The sequence below is a fragment of the Oenanthe melanoleuca genome, chromosome Z (genome assembly GCF_029582105.1).
Source record: "Oenanthe melanoleuca isolate GR-GAL-2019-014 chromosome Z, OMel1.0, whole genome shotgun sequence".
NCBI classification, from domain to species: domain Eukaryota; kingdom Metazoa; phylum Chordata; class Aves; order Passeriformes; family Muscicapidae; genus Oenanthe; species Oenanthe melanoleuca.
Genome location: NC_079362.1, coordinates 70205914 through 70224033, shown reverse-complemented (window position 1 = coordinate 70224033; position 18120 = coordinate 70205914).

The window sequence follows — 18120 nt, the reverse complement described above, 5'->3', positions numbered from 1 at the left end:
TTCCCCTCACTATGATGATGTATCTTCTTCTGGACAACAAAGGCTTCCCCCATACGGCAAGACCAAATATATTTGAAAATATCAATTTGTACAGGTTATGTGGCACTATATTTCTGCTCCTAGATACCTTGACCATTTTCTTTTTCTGATGAGAATGATTCGATTTGGACCTGGGATGCATTCTAGTTTTTGTTATTGGAACTACAGTAAAGTTAGTTTGGATTTATTCTCCAAAGAAGAAAATTATTTGTCAATTTTAAACCACTGTGGAAAAATACAAAGTATCTGGTTGAATTCAGGCTGAACTAGACCCAAAACTGGGTGATACACCCTGTCCAACAGAATGGATTAAATAAATCTAAGGCAACTTTTGAATACTGAGTGGATATAGAGCTGGAAATGAAAGGGCATAGCACCTCTTGGCATGGATAGGGACAAGGAATGAGGTAGATGAAGGCCACTAGAGTTTTAGGATAAATAAAGAAGATAAATTATAGGGGATCTGAGCAGCAAAAAGTTAGAAGAGGGGGGAGAGAAACAGAAGAGGCCTTACCCCCTGCCCCTCACCCCACCCAAAATTATATATATATATATATATATATATAATATCTTCAAGGACATGGAGTATATGAATATACTGCCATTTCTACTTGTGTCTGAATTTGTGCTGGATTCGTTGTGGGTCTATTCTTCAAATATATTTTCTGACCCTCAGCTGTCTACTTATGCTCATGCCACACCTGACAAAGTAGGAAATTGGCATTATTCCTGTTGCTTTTGGGTTTTTTTCAGCTTAAAATATTTACATGGATGTCATGAGAAGGCAAAGGGTAAGAAATATCAATGGTTCAAGGCCTTAAGAATCTCTGCTTCATTTTGTTCAAAATGGTGTCTATATCCTGGTGTTTAGAAAGAACTGAGAAACTCAAATAAAATCCCATTCTTAGCTGTTTCAGAAGGTCATATGGATCTAAAAGTCAAGATGCTGACCTGTTTTGGAGATCACAATTGTATCTTATGTGTGCTGCCAGTGGAGATTTGAACTCCTCAGGTGTAGTTGGTAATGGTTTCTTCCTCATTTTCTGGTGCCTGGATTCAGGAGCTGGGGTCTGATTTGTGATGGTGTGTGGTGGATCAGAGCAGTTGATGAGTAAAGAGAGATTGTGCTCTCAGCATGCAAAATGTTACATGAGGAGAGAAAGTCCTGGGTGAAAAAGTTATTCAGTTCAACTTTAAGCACCAAATACATCCCTGTACCCTCAAGAGCTGGCGCAGAATTGTTCTCTGGAGAAGACTCTGTCCTTCCATGGGTTATTGATGGATGAGGATGCACCGGCTTGTTAGCTCTGCTGCAGGGAGCTGGGTGAGTGGCACCTTCTTGCTTACAGTGTGGATGTGCCACAGGAATGATTCAGCTCTTGTTACAGGGACCACCAGATTACCCACAGGGCTGATCATATCTCTCTGCTTGAAACAGGGTTTAAAGACTGTGTGCCAGATAAGAGTGGGGTCACAGGCACTGGGATGCACCCGCAGTGCAGGGGGCTCTACCTGAACTAGTCAAAGTCTCTTTATAGTCAAGGGAGAGAAGTAATTCTCCTTAGGGGGTGATTCATTTCACTCTAAAACACACATTTAAAATGGGTCACCTCTTAAAACGCCTCTTTCTTCCCCCTGTTTGGAGGGGAAGCCTGGAGCAGCTAGCTGAGATATAAACATTTTTATGTGTGGGATCTTTGCAAGGAGGTGAGGTGAATCCCATGGTTGGTAATCAACAGTGGGAAAGCACATATAGGATCATTATGTACAAAATGAGGCCCATTCAACCTGAGTGTTGAATGAGGCAGGACACCCATGGAGTGAACAACATGTCTTCATGTAATTAAAAGTGCCTTCATAATTGACAGAGACAATCAGAGAAAAGGCAAGTATCACTAGCAATCTTATTTCTGATGTTTACCAGTGCTTGAGTGCTTGACCTTATAAATTCCATAAGCAGCATCCATGAACACATATATATGTATGTAAATAATGCAAATATATAAAATTTTTGTTTAGATTTTTCTCTGCATTTATAAAACCAGATCCTTCACTAATGTGAATAAGGGTAATTCTGTTTTCTTCTGTACATTTATGACAATTTCTTCTAACTGAAGGTCCAGCCTGGTTTGTGCTATATGTCTTCTTATTTTAAGTTCCACAGACACATAAAGTGAATCAATATTTCTGCAGTTATGCTGACGCACCTCCACTTATAATTGCTGACAAGATCCAAAGCTAAGTGGCAGCCTCCCAGTGAACGAGATAGTTTTTCTTTTTCTTTTGCTGAAGCTTGTCTTACTTGTTTCACTTAAAGATAAGTTCATACTGAGTATAGTAAAACCAACTCTCACTTGTGTTGGAAATCTTACCAACTATAAACAGTGCAGCTTCTGGATGGGAGATATTGTGGTTAATACTAGCTTGAGATGAAGGAAAGAAGGAATTTTCTTGCCAAAAGACTAAGAGAGTTGGACACCATTATGAAACAACTGCTTGGTACATCTGTCTTGATGAGTTTTAGAAATAAAAAACTGGAAGATCTTCAAAGCCCGCAAAACTGAAGGAATGTTATTTAATGCTTCCAAGCAGCCCTGGGCAGAAAATAGAGTTTGGCACTTAAATGTTTTCCTGGAGGACATTGTGGGATATATTTTACATGTTAGTTTTCAAAGTCATGAATCTCATGGACCTAGGGACAGACTATTCAGTCCCTAGCTGTCATTTGACTTCTGCACACAGAGGACTACACAGTACCAATTTACACCACTTTCTGGTTGGCTTCATTTAATATATACTCGTACTCTGGAATGCGACAGGGAATCAGCCTTAGTCTAAAAGAGGGGCACTAACCTGCCCTGTAGCTACACATTGTGGTTTTACAGTCCCACTCTTAATCTTGTCTCTAGTGTTTTTTATAGGAAGAGGGTTACTCATTTTATCCCAAAGTCCAAACATTATCATTGCTTAAGGGTGTTCCACAAACAAATTAATGCTCGAGATTTCTTTGAAAGCTTCTGGCTGTAGAAAAGTAAAAGCTCCAACAGAACTGGGTCATGCCACTGGTAATAGACACATCCTGACTTTGTATGGTTGAATATCTCTCTGACGGTAGGTGGAGGAGACAGGGAGAACTGTCTCTCATGACCTAGAGGTGGTTCCTATTAAAGGGATAATAATCGACAATATTGCTATAAACTAGATTAAGTTCTGAATTAATGACTAATTCCCGCTGAAATGCCAATCTTACACTTCTAACCACAAGGCAGTACTAATCATGGTTGGAGGAACGTTTACTCAGCTTGGAGGAATAGGGAATGCAAGAGGAGTATTCACTATCTCCAATTTGAGTAGGAAAGGAGAGTAAAATGTTTAACAGTACTTGAAATACACTGTCATCTGTCACGAGCAGTGCTTGTAGAAAACAGCAGCAAGATCTTGTGGAAATGACAAGTAACTTCACCTTGCCTCTTCCCTCATGTGAGACAGAACTTTGAATGACAAATCCCTTATAACCCTGCCTGACCATGCTTACCCACTGAGATATTTCAATGAGTTCAGACTAGAGAGCTTCCTGTTGAAGAATCATGTGATTTTGTCCACTGGCACCACTTCTGCTATAACAGGAAATTAAATTCCCCCAAACATGACTTCTAAATGCAATTCAACGTACTGCTGGTCAGAGTCTGTGCTAGTACAAAATATAAGGCAAAAACTCTCCCAGATCCTTGGTCTAGTGTCAATTTACTTCAAACTACCAGCTTATTTCTTAAAATCAAACTGTTCTTTCAGTGTATCTTTGCATTGTTCTCTGAATAATTCTACAAGTCCTCTATGATAATTTAAAAAGCCCTAAAATTTTAAAAACAAACAACAAAAAACCAGCAATCAAATAACTCCCCCCACCACAAAAGCAACAACAAAAAAATCCCACTAACAAACCAATAAAAAAATCCTCAAAACCCAACAAATAAACAAACAAACACAGCATAAACTCCCCACACCGTTTTCTTTCCCAGGGCCACTTTTTTTCTCACTTCCCCATTACCCCAAACAAAAACAAATTTTATTGACTTTGATGTGAAGCTTTAAACCCCTTTAGAGTCTGCTGGGAAACTTTCTGCTGTGCTGGGAAAGTGCTGGAAATTAATGAGGAATTCTAAGCTCAGTTTTGTTAAAAATGGTAACACCTATGTCTGTCTTATTCTGTGAAAGAATTGGAAAACAGGAAGTGTAGAAGCTTTTGTAATAGAGGTTCTAATAGATCTGTGTTTTTCCATCTGAACTTTTCCTTCTCCGATGAGCAGTAGATTATTTAGAGAAAGTGTCAAAAAATCCACAGCAGTAAGGCAGGGAATGAAAAGTTCCCTAACAGCCTTCAGAGTTTAAGTTTAAAAAGGATAGTCTGACCATTTGCTCTTCTTTCCACTTTCATTCTTGCCAGAATTGCTGCCAGTGTGTATCTGTGGTATCTCATTAATGGAAATGAAAAATGACTAGTTTTGATCCCAGTAAGGTCCAGTAAGGTGCAGGGGAAAACCATTCATCTGGTTGAATTAACTCAGGAATTCAAGTTACACCTTTTGACTATAAAATCCAAAACTATCTTTTGCTCTGAATATAGAGTTCTTAACAAAGCAGAGTCTGGGTGAGTGAGGACAGGAAAAAATAAGCTTCACACTGCCTGTTTTGAAAGTGACAGGTTAAATCCTCAAAGATGCTGCACACCTACAACTCCCATTTAGGTCTCCATAGCAAAAAAGTTATCCTACTAAATGCTTAGCTTCTTCCACTTTCCAGGATTTGGACCTTTCCTCCTATTTTAGAGAAATCTGTGTTGCTCATGCCAGCTTGAATTCTGCTGAAAGGAAGGAATGTTCTGTTTAAGCCTCAAGGCCTGGATGAGAGATTCTTTTTTTTTTTGTGACTCAGTGCATGCAAAGCAAGGATGATAATACCTGTGAGGTGTGAGGATGGGGTAAAAAAAAATTATGAAAATGGGATCAGTACACACTCAGATCCCTTTTGTTTGTCTAATCTTGTTTATCATATGCATCTTTGTAGGTTTTTTGCTACATCCAGTCTAATATGCACCTATCACATGTTTTGGTTTTGGGTTTGTTTTATTTTTTCCCCATTGGGAGATTTTGCATCAACCATAGTGTTGGATACATCTCGGTGTTAAGGGTTTCATTGAAATTCTCTTTCTGTGAATTCTTATTCCCTTATCTGGGATAGGATTTGCCAAGAAGGACTTCTCTGAAGTACTTATAAGTGATTCACTCTCACATTCTCTATCAGCAGTTTATCCAGTTTCCAGAAATGTTGGGCAGAGAAGTGGAACCATGAAAATTACCTCGTGGACAATTTGTTGCTGTAGCTGTTGTTATTTTTGCCTAAGATTCTATTAGAGTTAAATATGCTATGACAGCTGGAGGTATAATCTTTTGGATAGGAACTGCCAGATTTGAATATAACTATTGTAAAAAGAGAGATGAAAATACAAATCTGAGGGTTAAATCTCTGATGGTGAATCTTATTTCAGTGGCTGAATGCACCATAGTAGCCCTGTTTCACTTTTCTTGTTAATCAAAAAACAAACACACAAAAAAAAATGGTGATGGGGAGCTGAATGCTGAAATAATTGCCTAATAAAGTAAAAATAAAAAAGAAAAGGGAAAAATCTCCCAAGTTCCTATTATAATTACAAGTTTAAAACAGTGTCAGGATTTCGTCAGGGCAACCAAATATGAAATTCCAGTTTTGGACTGATATGCTAATGTGAGAATCTCATAATTAAAGGGAACTTGCTATTCTTAAATTCTACATGTTCAATTAATAAGGTTCATCATGGAATCTACAGCCTCTTCTTAATTTATAAAATGTTTTCACCGATGAAACTCCAGTAGTTATTCAGGTCTTTCCACAAAAATTTAAAGCAGAGAATAGAGTATCAGCATCCCATACTTTTCAAGGAATTTTCATAACATTTTTTTTAAATAGCCACTCCTGCTCAGCACTGTCATTAAATGTGATTGAACGAAAAAAAAAAAAAAAAAAAAAAAAAAAAAAAAAAAGAGAAAAAATGATATTTTTTTCTCCCTCCTCTTCTCCTTAAGAATCTGAATAGATTGCAGGGGTAATTTACCTGCTCTATTTCTTCATGACAGGGCAAGGGCTCTTTAAACCCTCCTGCTTCTGGAAAAAAAAGGAAAATTAAGCAATGGATAAATTAAAACAACATAAAGCAAATTACCCAAATAGTGAAAGATTTTTTTTTATATTACACTTACAAAAAAGCAGATTAGAAAGGTATCTGAAGAATAGAAATTATCATTTTTTTATATGATGATATATCAGAGTAGGATGTCTGAGATCCTTAAATATAATTAGTTTTAGTGAAGTCAATTGAACTATTAAGATAACCCTTGTAGTTCAGGTAGTTGAAAATATATACTGCAGTAGTTTGTTAGAACAAGTCGTGTATGTCCAATTACTCTGCCTTTCATGTGAAAATAAGGATAATAATTTTACCATAATCTTATTTTAAGGATAAAATCTCTTAAAGTCCAGATGCCATGTTGATAAGATAATCACATCTGCATTGTATTTGTGACTTTCTTTTCACTTGATGATGTCCTATTTGATTTTGTTATTCCATTTAAAGCGGAATATTTCCAAAACAATCAGCATTGTCTCATTTATGTTTCTTTTTGACATTCTCAAATTTAAGTGTTCCACTTTATTTTCATTGTAAAATCCCTGCTCTTGCATCATGTTCCAAATATAAAGACTGGTAAATTCTGAGGTTCAAAAGTTCTGCTTTTAAATGTAGTACTTTAGGTTAGCAATCAGAGACTATTTTGAAAATGTGGTGCCTACAGTACATATGAATATGCTAATCAGCTAAACTTAATAGTTCTCATTTGTATTAATGCAAATTAGGTGGCTGTACTTTCCACCAAATATTTTCCTCAGTATTTATTAGAGAAATCAAAATCTCTTTCCACCCATAATAAGTCCTAATATTTCATCTTTATATTTTAAAGGGTATGTTTTATTTTAGCTTAATCTAATTTCATTGAACAAAATTGCATCTAAAGGCAATATAAAGTCACAATTTGTTCCATGTCAAATAATAAAAATGGACTTTTAATTTTACATGAATTTGGCCTTTTGGTTTGTGCATTTCAATTAAACCTCTCTTATAATCCAAATGGTAGAACATCCTTTGTGCTCATTTGGTCTTGTAGACTGGCATCCAGATGTACTCCTGGTGCCTCCTTCCCTGTAGTCTTCATCCTTTCTCAACTCTCAGGCTCAATTTACCCCTTTGAAGAAAGATTGGGCTTTTTCTGCTTACCCAAACAAGTCTTGCACTAGCTGGAAATGAAGCCACGTGTGGTAGGATGTGTCCAGCTTTCAAAAGGGAGTAAGGATTGGCAAACATTCATAACAATCTGGGCTTGCTCGGGCCTGTGGACCCTGAATCTGGAGCTGTTACTGCTTCAAATTTCCTTATTGAACACCAGGAGAGCCCTAGAATTTAGGTGAATCCCAAAGAGAAAATCTGTAAGAGCTGTGTAGAAAAACCACCTCTGTTTTTCTTCACAGTAACGTGCAAGACCATGCTGAAGTCTCTTATGATCTTTGTCCATATAAATTTGTTATTAATAGCAAAAATATTTTTGGTGTTAGCAACTTTCTCTTTTCCACGTGAAAAGTATAGGATTGCTCCTTACTGTATCATCCTTTGGAATTACATTAATTTTATTTCAGGATCACATTCTCTTCTGAAGTAGAAAAACAAAAGGAACTCGCCATTAATATTCAGAATGTTTCCAGTGTGACAACGACCTCCATGATGAAGGGAAAGATCTGAGTTGAATCTAACTGTTCCCACCCTCAACAGAGATGAGATAGAGCTTTGATGGCACACCATTACTATACTTTCCAAAATCTCCCCATCCTCATGTGTGACTTATCTAATAGTCACACATCTATCTAATAGGACCAGCTATTCTTTGGTTTTTACTCAGTCCCTAATTGCACAGTGGAACCCCATACCTGATTTGTCCATGCACACTGCTGTAATTAAGATGATTAATAACATATATTCTGCAGAAAAAGCTGAGAGCTGCTTCCAAGGCTTGGAGCCTTGAACTTCTTTTGCAACTGGTTCTGTGTTCAGTATAACTAATGAAGCCTGATTTTCGCTGGCATTGTGTCTGGTGGCCAGAACTGGTGGTCAGGGAAGGTACAAACCCTGATCTTGGGGCTGAGGTGTTCAAAACCACATTCCTTCTCTGTGAGCTCTTTTGTGCCTAATGAGAGTGGGCTCATGCTGCACCCTGTCTCTAGTGGCCACGCTCATAGAATGTTTCTCTGCCACTCAGATGCTTCTTTCCGACACTCGTAGTAATTTAATGCCCTTGACACTTCCAACCCTCAGCTAAATTTGATTGAAATGAGCTAATCAGTCTGTAAAGTGAGACAGACAGACAAATAGGTAGAGATGTGTGTGCTCTTTGACCATGATAAGCCTCATTTCCTTCAGAAACTTGGCTGAAGGAATAAAATCCATGATGCTTTTGGTTTAATTTTGGTTTTCCTTTTTTTTTTTTTTTTCCTCCCAGGCAAGCTAACCTCAGCCCTAAGAGCAGAGCAACCCTGACGTCGGAGTTCAGGGAAAAAGAAAGGGGAAAGCTATTCCAGCGGGGGAAAAATAAAGGAAAGGTTTTTTGTTGGTTTTTGTTGGTTTTTTTTGTTTGTTTGTTTTTTGGTTTTTTTGGTTTTTTTGGTTTTTTTTTAACTGCTGTAGAAATCAAACACCAGATCTGTAATGGAAAAAGAATTTTTTTTTTAATTTTTTTTTTTTTTTTTTAAGGAGAAGGAGAAGATGGGAAGAGGAGGAGGGGAAAAAAAGAGCTAAGCGACTGTCAGATCAGCTCAGGATCTCCATTAGAATGCAGAGTGCTCCAGAGTAATTACAAAACAGCTGTAATGGAAAATTGGTAGTCAAACCCATTTTCCACCAACTAGAACGGTGAATGGGCTCCATTATGTTCCTAATTCTCATTAACTTAATTTGCATAGGAAACAATGAAGGAATACCTAATGAGTTAGACTCAGCTAGCATCAGATCGATACCCCTGTGAACAGGGGTTCGACCCACAATTACAGGACATGTGGCAAAGCCAGAATGTTTCTCCTCTTACATAGGGGAGATGGAAAGGTTGGCCTCGCTGTTGTTATTTATTTAAAGGCTGGAAATGTGGCGCCTACAGGGGCGGGAATTTGTTGCTGTTTGGGGGTGGGTGGGAGGGAGGGCTAGTTTTTTCTTCCTCCTCACTTTGTTCTGTGGCTTTTAGGAAGAAATTTATCATTTGACTTGCACTGCTTCTTTAAAGAAGGAGATTTTTTGAAGTGATCTTTTTAGCCCAAGGTTCAGCAGCTGTGATGTGCTGGTGCTGTACACTGAGGCTGCAGCCAGCACACCCGCTGCCTGTGCTCTGGGCCAGCTAAAACCTGGACAAACACGCGTCGTGTGTCCTCACCCCAGACTTTGAGCCCAGCCAAAAGGCAGAGCCGGCTCACCTGGGCTCAGCTCTGTGCAAACACAATCACACGGTATTAGAGGACCAGCAGATGTAAACACTGCTGGCGCAGGGTGCGTGTGTGTCCCTTGGCAGTGTAATCCCGGGAAGGTCTCTGCTCAGTTCCAGCTCTTGGCAGCGTGGCCGTGTTTGCAGTCTTGGCCATGTGCATTCAGCTCTCTGGCCTTTAACTCCTGCGTGTGGGACAAGCAAATCCCTGCCCTGGTTTAGACCCTACACTGTGTGGGAGAGGCTCTGGACAATCCAAAAATTGAGGTAATCTGAATGAGGAATATTTACTCTCACAAGACTGTGAGCAAGGTGGGATGCTGCCGCTTCTGTACATTGAGACAATTTTTCTGTTTTTCCTGATTTGTCAGTCCTAGACACAGTAGCTAGATCATGCTTATAGATATCAGTACAGTAACTGGAAGAGGTTGAATTTCTCCCAATGGTTTCATAGCTTAATTTAGTATGTATTGTTCTTTCTGAGTGAAATTTCCCTTGTGAAGAGGACTTTTGAGAAAAAAAAAAAAAAAAAAAAAAAAAAAAAAAAGAAAGAGAGAAATTCCAAAACCAGCATTATGTGAGTCCTCAAAAGAGTTTTAAATTAATGTTACCATATTTTTCTGCAGCTGTGCAGTCCTCACAATGCCAGAGGGAACATGCTGTGGCAGATTCCGTAAGAAATGCATAAAAAGAAACAGTGCCTGCATTAACAACCTCAAAACTCACCCAGATCAGGAAAACAGAGGAAATTGTCCCATTCTCCTTTTCACAGTGACCAAAGTCACTGAATGATTCAGTGACAAGTCCAATGTCAGGCTTAACTTCAGGTTGCTGATTTATTACTATAACATCTTTCATGCATTGTATAAGCAAAAAATTATAGGATGCTTAGATTTTCGTGTCCCACCATGATAATTTTTCCATGTGATATAAGAAAAAGGAGGTGGCACCATGAAGGCCTCATGCTGTGAAGGCATGCCCTAGCTGTAGGAATCTCTAGCAGACATTGTGTTCATGGGTCATAAGGAAAACTTTGTGTTCATGTCATGACTGTAAGTAAAGTCTGGGTGTTGGAAAAGGCTTTTAGCTTAAAAATCATTGAATCTTAGAGTAGATGAGTGATTGTACAGTTATGAGATCTTCAGGAAATGGCATTAAGTGGGAACAACTGGGAAAGCATCTCCCTTGTGTAATAGGTTACATGACAGGGAAGGGTGACAGATTTGCTCTCAATGGGGTGAGGAGCATCTGCAGGATGCAGATGAGGTGACCAGTGGGTTCTGCCTCATTTCCCCATGGCAGGGGTCAGCAGGTGGCACTCACACACAGCCTCAGGAGGTGCCAATGCCACTGGAGTAGTGGCAAGTTTCTCTTTTTAGAAATGCTGCATCATTCTTAGATCTTTGCTGCAGTTCCTTTGTGGGAAGCTGTGGCAAACAGCTCAGGAAGGGATTTTTTTGTTTTGTTTTCTTTTTTTTTTTTTTTTTTTTTTTTTTTCTCTGTCATAGCATTTCTGACTTAACACAGAATTGTGCTTTGGGAAGTGGTTTGAAGTCCCTGAAAACCGGATGGTCCAAACTTTCATTTTATAAGTTCTGATAAATAAATAGCATATATATATAATAGCAATACATTATCAAGCTGAACCCTTATATAGAGTCATGAATTCCTTCTTCAGCTGCAAGACTAAGATATGTGCAAAACCAAGATATCTGCCTGCAATAAGAAGTAGCACTGTTCAATGTTACTCAATCTCTTAAAAAAACTTCTTATTAATATTCTTTGAAAATGTTTATTAATGTCCAATTTCTCATCCATTTTAAAATTGAGAATCTTTGTCGAAATCAACAGTATTTTTTTCCCTATTGATGTGCTGGTTGTGTGTGATAATTATAAGTTTGTAGCTGGGTAAAGAGTGTACAACACTATTCTGGGCCTCTGGACACCAATTGACTCAGTGAGGGTACTTGGCCAAGTGACTTTGTCATTCTTTGCTCCCCTTCTCCTTTTCATTTGTTTTCCATCTTCTCTGTTCAGATGTCTCTGCTTCATGTTCTCACTCATCCTTTCTTTATCTGATTTCACCACAACAAATAGAAAAATAATCACAATAATTTAAAGTACATTATTCTGGGTTTTGACTCAGGACAAAAGCCTTTTGTCAAGCTTGAGACTGCCAGCTTTGGTTGGAAGGAACTCTAAGCTATCAGTGCATTTAAAGAATTTTTGGAAACCAATCTTCTGAAAGACAAAACCTTGAATTCACCCTCCACTGGTTAAACGAAACTCAGGATCCATGGCTAGTAGTTGAGAATTTCATTCTGAATTATCGTTGCTTTATATGACTAGTTACATTTGTTTAATTAAAGTAACACATCTGTACAGTAAATAGCCTGTGATCGGGCAGTAACATAATACTGTACAAGCACAGCAGTAATTGGATAGCATAATGAAATGCATGGTGGATTTTTTTTTTAAGAAAATATAATGAGACTTCATCATTTTATACAAACAGGTAATTAGTTCTTAGAAATACGGGTAGAGTAAATTATCTGCAGATTTGAACTGTCAGCAAGTATTTTATATAGCCCAGCTAAAAAGGTAAAAATGTTCTGTTTTAAATCTCTTGAAATTCAAACCAAAATGAGGCCAATATGAAATTAAGGTACTCGTAAGAGCTGAAAGTATTCAGTTTTATTTCAGGCCATCTGCCATAATGCCTACCAAGCTTGTGGGGGAACTTGTGTAGGTGACAGCACGTTTCCCACTGCCTGGCCAGCCATCTCCCATCGAGATCACCATGCATGAGATTCCTTTTCTTTAGACTTTTCAGATTAACTTTTTTTCAAGCCCATTCACCAAATTTGAAGACACTTCCAGTAAGTGGATGTTTCAAAATCAGGGGTTTGTGATAATAGGAATACGTGTACAACAAAGGTGCCAGGTTCTAGTCTGAAGATACAGTCAATGCAGATCTGCTTCTGGGCTAATATTGAATCTCTGTTCCTCACTTTTGGGAAATTAATGCTGTTCCCTTTTCGTGTCACGATCACATCCTGGTAGGGAAAGGTGAGGAGGAAGATAAAACACCTTGCATAGGGTTAGGCAGGCAGGATCAGAAGTCAGGGATGCAACTGCCGGCATTGTGTCCTGAAAACAATCCATCTTCCTGCTCAGACAGTCCTGATGTTTAATTGATACATTTCCGCCTTCCCCCTTGCTGTTAATATTTAAGCAGGTGAGCACAGCGGGCAATGGGCTGCTTGCAGTAGCCAGGTGGCCCTGCCAGCAGCCTGCTGCACTGATCACCTCCCCTGAAATTTGCATTGCTTTTGTTCTCCTCTGAGTGTGCACCAACAGCCCCAGTTTCAAGATGCAAACAAACAAATCTCTAAACTTCCTCTGAAGGAAGCCTAACCCCCTTGAAGAAAGTTCCGCAGGGCCACCACTAAATTCTTTTATTCCTCTCTCTCTATATTTTTTTTCTCTCTCTGCCTTTTTGCTTGGCTTTCACTCTTGTTCTCAGCATTGCTTTCTTTCCCTTGTACTTTGATGTTTCTTTGGGGACGTGAGGAAGAAAAGCAATAACAAAACAAAGCAAAACAACAACAGCAAAAATGGAAAAAAAAAACCAAACAACAAAACAAACACTAAGTCATTTATAGTTTGTATTCACATTAACTACACCTGCCAAAAAAATGGGGGAGTATGGAAAATGAAGGGAATATAACCCATAAATACAAAGGCAGGAAGACTGGTACAGGGAACCATTATCCTTCCCTAGGGTCTGTGCCCTGAGAACACAGCCTGCCAGTCATGCAGAGTGAAAGGTGCTCTGCCTGACTTACTGGATCATTTTCTCTTCCCCCATCCCACTCTGGCTCTTTTCCAGAGCAGCAACCAGGTTGCAGACAATTGATATATTTTCTCTTGTCTAAGGGGCAGTTGGTTCAGGTTAAGAGCCTCCAGCATCCCATGGTCACCTGCTTGGTGCAGAGTTAGATTAATGGAAGTAGTCTGTGGTTAGTGTTTGCCCAGTTATCACTGAAGTGATATTCTTCACAAATTCTTCATTGTACAACATTCAGGCCCATAAGAATCTGCCCTACACCAGTCTCCTTGCACTGTAGCTCAACAGCACAGACAGCCTGGACAGACTTGTGCTCAAGTTCTCTGCCAGAAACGGTTTCATTTTGTCAATTTGTTGGGTTTTTTTTTTTTGTTTTTTTTTTTTTTTTTTTTTTTTTTTTTGTTTTTTTTTAATATTGAAGGGGTTAAGAAGGTACCAAAGAGCTTATTTTATCTTTGTGCCATTCAAACCTCTTCTTTGGCAGCCTGGCTAAAATGAAAAGATTGTCCTGAGGCTTTCTCAGAACTTTGGACTTTCTCAGTTTATTCATGAACACCTCTCTGAGAAATTCTGGGCACAAATATAACATTTCCATGCATGAAACATTGTACTATCTTGAAGCTAGTACAGCCATCCACAGCCGAGGAGGTCTGAATTTAAATCACTATAAACACAGAGAGAAGCCAGACTGTGATCCAGCTGCTGAGATTACAGCAAACTTACAACTACCAACTTGGCTAAACTTGAAAGAGCATTTGTGTCCACAAATGGAAGAAGGTGGCAATCATTCAAGCAATCCAGAATTAGGCATCTGTTTTCCTGAGAACATCAGCTTTAATTCAACTGACTAGCTTGAATGTGTTTTGTTCTGAGAACATGAACTCAAGTATTCATTTTTTTTTGTGTGGTCATTTAAATCTATTAAGCCCTTTGCCCTCAATGCATACTGAAGTTTGATGTAAAAGATCATCCTGTTATATTCACTTTAGCCATTGTATCTTTTGAAGTTTTAGAGCCCTGTGGAGAGTTAAAATAATTCCAAAGAATCCCAGCACCTGAGATTTCCTGATACTGAGAGCAAGTGTCATCCAAAGACTTGCAAATACCCTGAGTTACAGACAGACAGCTCTGTTGCTTTTTCTGCTGTGATTTACCAAATGTCCTGGTGAGTCCTTGTCCTGGCTTATCTAATGATATGAAAGTCATTGTCCTTATGAATTTACTGTTTGGTTTTGATTTAGTTTTTGTTTTGTTGTTGATTTTTTCTGATTACATCTAGCTTATTGTTTAGCAAAACATCTAGCTTATTGTTTAGCAAAAAAAAAAAAAAAAAGCTAATATTCCTATCCTTCTTTGACACAAAATTCATTGTCCTGGCTAAACCTATGGATCTGCAAGGATGTAAAGACAGTTATAGTAACCCATCTCTTTGTTTGAAATGCCAGATCATGACAAAGATGTTCCTGTTGCTGTATGAAAGAACACAAACCTGGATCAACCAAAATAGTGGCAGTTCTGAAGAAAAAAAATGTCACTTGGAGAAATTCCAAATATTAATCTTCTAGCACATTTCTTTGCTTTATGACACAGAGCTTATACTGTTAAGGAGTTAATACTAGCAGAAGTTTCCAACCTCTGTGATTCTCTTGATGGGCCCTCAGGTGGCTGAGAAGTGGTGGAAAAGAGCAGGAATTAAAAATCTGTCAGTGGGAGAAAGGACTGGAGTGGGATGGAATGTCCTCCTATAATGCTGACTTTGAGGAAACAACTCAGAAAAGATGTTTGATCAATCCTCACGCACTCTCCTATACTTCCGCATTTCCCCAAGACTTTTTTTTTTTTTTTTAAAGATAAATTAGAAACTTTTCATTTATATCTGAAGCAGACACATTTAATTAAGAATATCCTCTGAAGTGAACATTCACAGGTTTCTTACATATTAGTCAGAGGTGGCAATGGTCTCTCATGCCCTTGAATAAAACAATCACAGTGATTTTGTTGTGTGTGTTTACTGTGTTTATATCAGGGAGCTCAACATCTAAACCACAAAATATCAATTTTACCACAGATCCATTTTATAATTGAGGCACGGGGCAATCAAAAGGTTCCTTTGTATTCGTTTTATTACATCTTCTGCATCCTCTAGTTCTTTGTATGATGACAATTTTTCTTGCACATGTGCTTTGTCTACAATGAAGCACTTTCCTCCATTCTTATGTTGGGATGCAGAGGGCATTTTAATAACCCCATTTCATCCACAAAGAAAGAAAAATAGTAAAGACCAAGTGATTTATTTATGTGGACAAAATGGTTTGATGCTGTTCTTGTTGACAGACTGATCTGGCCAGAATTACATTGTATTGATAAAACTGTGAAGGAATGCCATTCATCGACCACATGAAGTTAAGGGATTGGGGAAAATTAATTTGTCCATAGAACCTTCTTTCCAAGCTGTCAGATGTTTCTGGAGATTTGAACAGCCTTGTGTTCACATTTGTGTTCACATCTACTTTATCTTTATTTGTTCAACCATTTTGTCCTTACTGGCACACATTCCTGTAAATTTGGCAAAATTTGAATAGTAGGCTTCAGCAGTTAGCTACCAACACCTAATACTTGATACTTTTACCTTGGTGAGCTTTCCCTATCACTAAATAAGTAAATTGCTAGTGAACACAGCAGTGATTTTTTGAGATTGTGCAAGATTTCCCTTCTCATACACCAGAATACACAATTTAAAGACTTGGGACTAGTTACTTCCACAACAGATTCTTTCCATGAATGTCATAATTCTCCTTGTACCATGTGATTCTTATAGTTAGTTTGCTATCCTCAGACTGAAAGGTGAGAGACCTGTTCACATAGAACAAGATGAACAGATGCATTTTAAGAGGGTGGAAAACTCAAACAAGTCTTAGTATCTGAAATCATCCATTACATCAATTTGTTTATTTTATCTACTTTTCTCTTGGGTTCTGCTCATGATCCTTCTGTAAAACATTTAGTCTCACAAACACACACACACTTGGGGACCTGTCATCTTTAAATAAGGAGTCCACAGGGAAAGTAAAGTACTTTTAATTTAGATCTGTCTTAACCAGATTTAAAACGAGCTTTAGATCCCATGTGGTGGTGTAAGTTTGACATTTGCTTTTGCTTTTTTCCAAGCTAGCGAGCACAAATGTGCTTCCTCTATAAAGTAACAGAAAAGCTAAGATTGAATATAATTAAAATAAAATACAAGAATATTAAAATAATATTAAAGGAAGGAAATGTAGTGCATAAACTAGTCATTAACCCCAGCATCCTCAATAGATTTAAATTTGAGTAGCTGTTGGTTGATTTGCTTACTTATAATTCCCACTCTAGTTTTAGCTGGATATTATATTCTTTTTTCATTCATTAAAGCTTTGCAGCTGCTTCCCACTCCAGTGAGGGGTGCACTGTCATGCCGAAGGGAATGATTCCTAGTCAGAAAGAAGTTTTCAGTCTTTTGGGAATTTCTACAATGATTCCAAAGGGGCCCAGGATTTTACCCACAGGCTCATATCTATGCTATAGATTAACCTGGTATATTGCATCTAAATTCTCCTGAATCCTAATCAAGCCAGTTAAGTGAAATGTTAGTGTAAATAAGTGCACAGACTATCAGAATACACTGAAGCTGGATTTTTTTCGTCTATGACCCAAATTTGGATCCTGACACTGCATTACTGCCCTTTCCTTTCTCACTGCATATGCACATACATAAATGTATATATGTGTATCTACATACAGCTTAGTAAGACATACTAAAATGCTTTAGGATGAAAGATCCTGCACAACATGTAGTCATAAGATGTTATTTATGCAGTTTCCTTGGAGGAAGATTAATTGAGCTGAGGTATGTACACTAACACATGAGTCAGCTGTGGTTTCATCACTGCAGATACATGGCTGATTCAGATGATTTAAAACACACAGCCATACTACAAAGCAGCTCAGGACAGGAAGTTAAGAATGATTTCAAAGCCAGCAGATACTGCAGGAGAAACCTGAGCTGGTAGAATATAATTACACCAGTCAGCATGTTGTCTAGGCAAGAGAATGAATATTCTCCTTTCTGCATGAGAGCCAGAGGCTTCTTTCAAACATCCATAACTCCAAGTTTAGACGTGATTATGAGGATTCTTTGGGTTTAATATTGATTTAGAGAGCATAAGATACTGGATGGAGTCCTGCAAAGTAAATCTCAGGACTGATAATCCCAGTAAAGGCTCTAGCCACAGGAATGAGGTCTGAAATCTAGTCCTGAATCTGCCCTCTTTGTCCGCAGGTTGAGTAACTTCAGTTAGGCACTTGCCACAGTTCCAGCACTTCTAGAAATGTATCTGTAGCCCAGCAGCCCCTAGAACCTCAAGGATGTGGCCCTGTAAGAGCTGTTTGAAGTAGCTCAGCCACTTATCATAAGAACGAGGCAGACAAAGAAACTGAAACCACACTTTTGAGAATGAAGATGGTGCAAAGGGACCAGGCAGAATTCTCAGCAATTTGGAAGTATGATTTTGGGTTCACCAGACACTGGTAGAGTAGAGAAAAAAACCTGTGGCTCTGGAGCCCCTGGTGGTCTCCTCATAAAAGCATCCT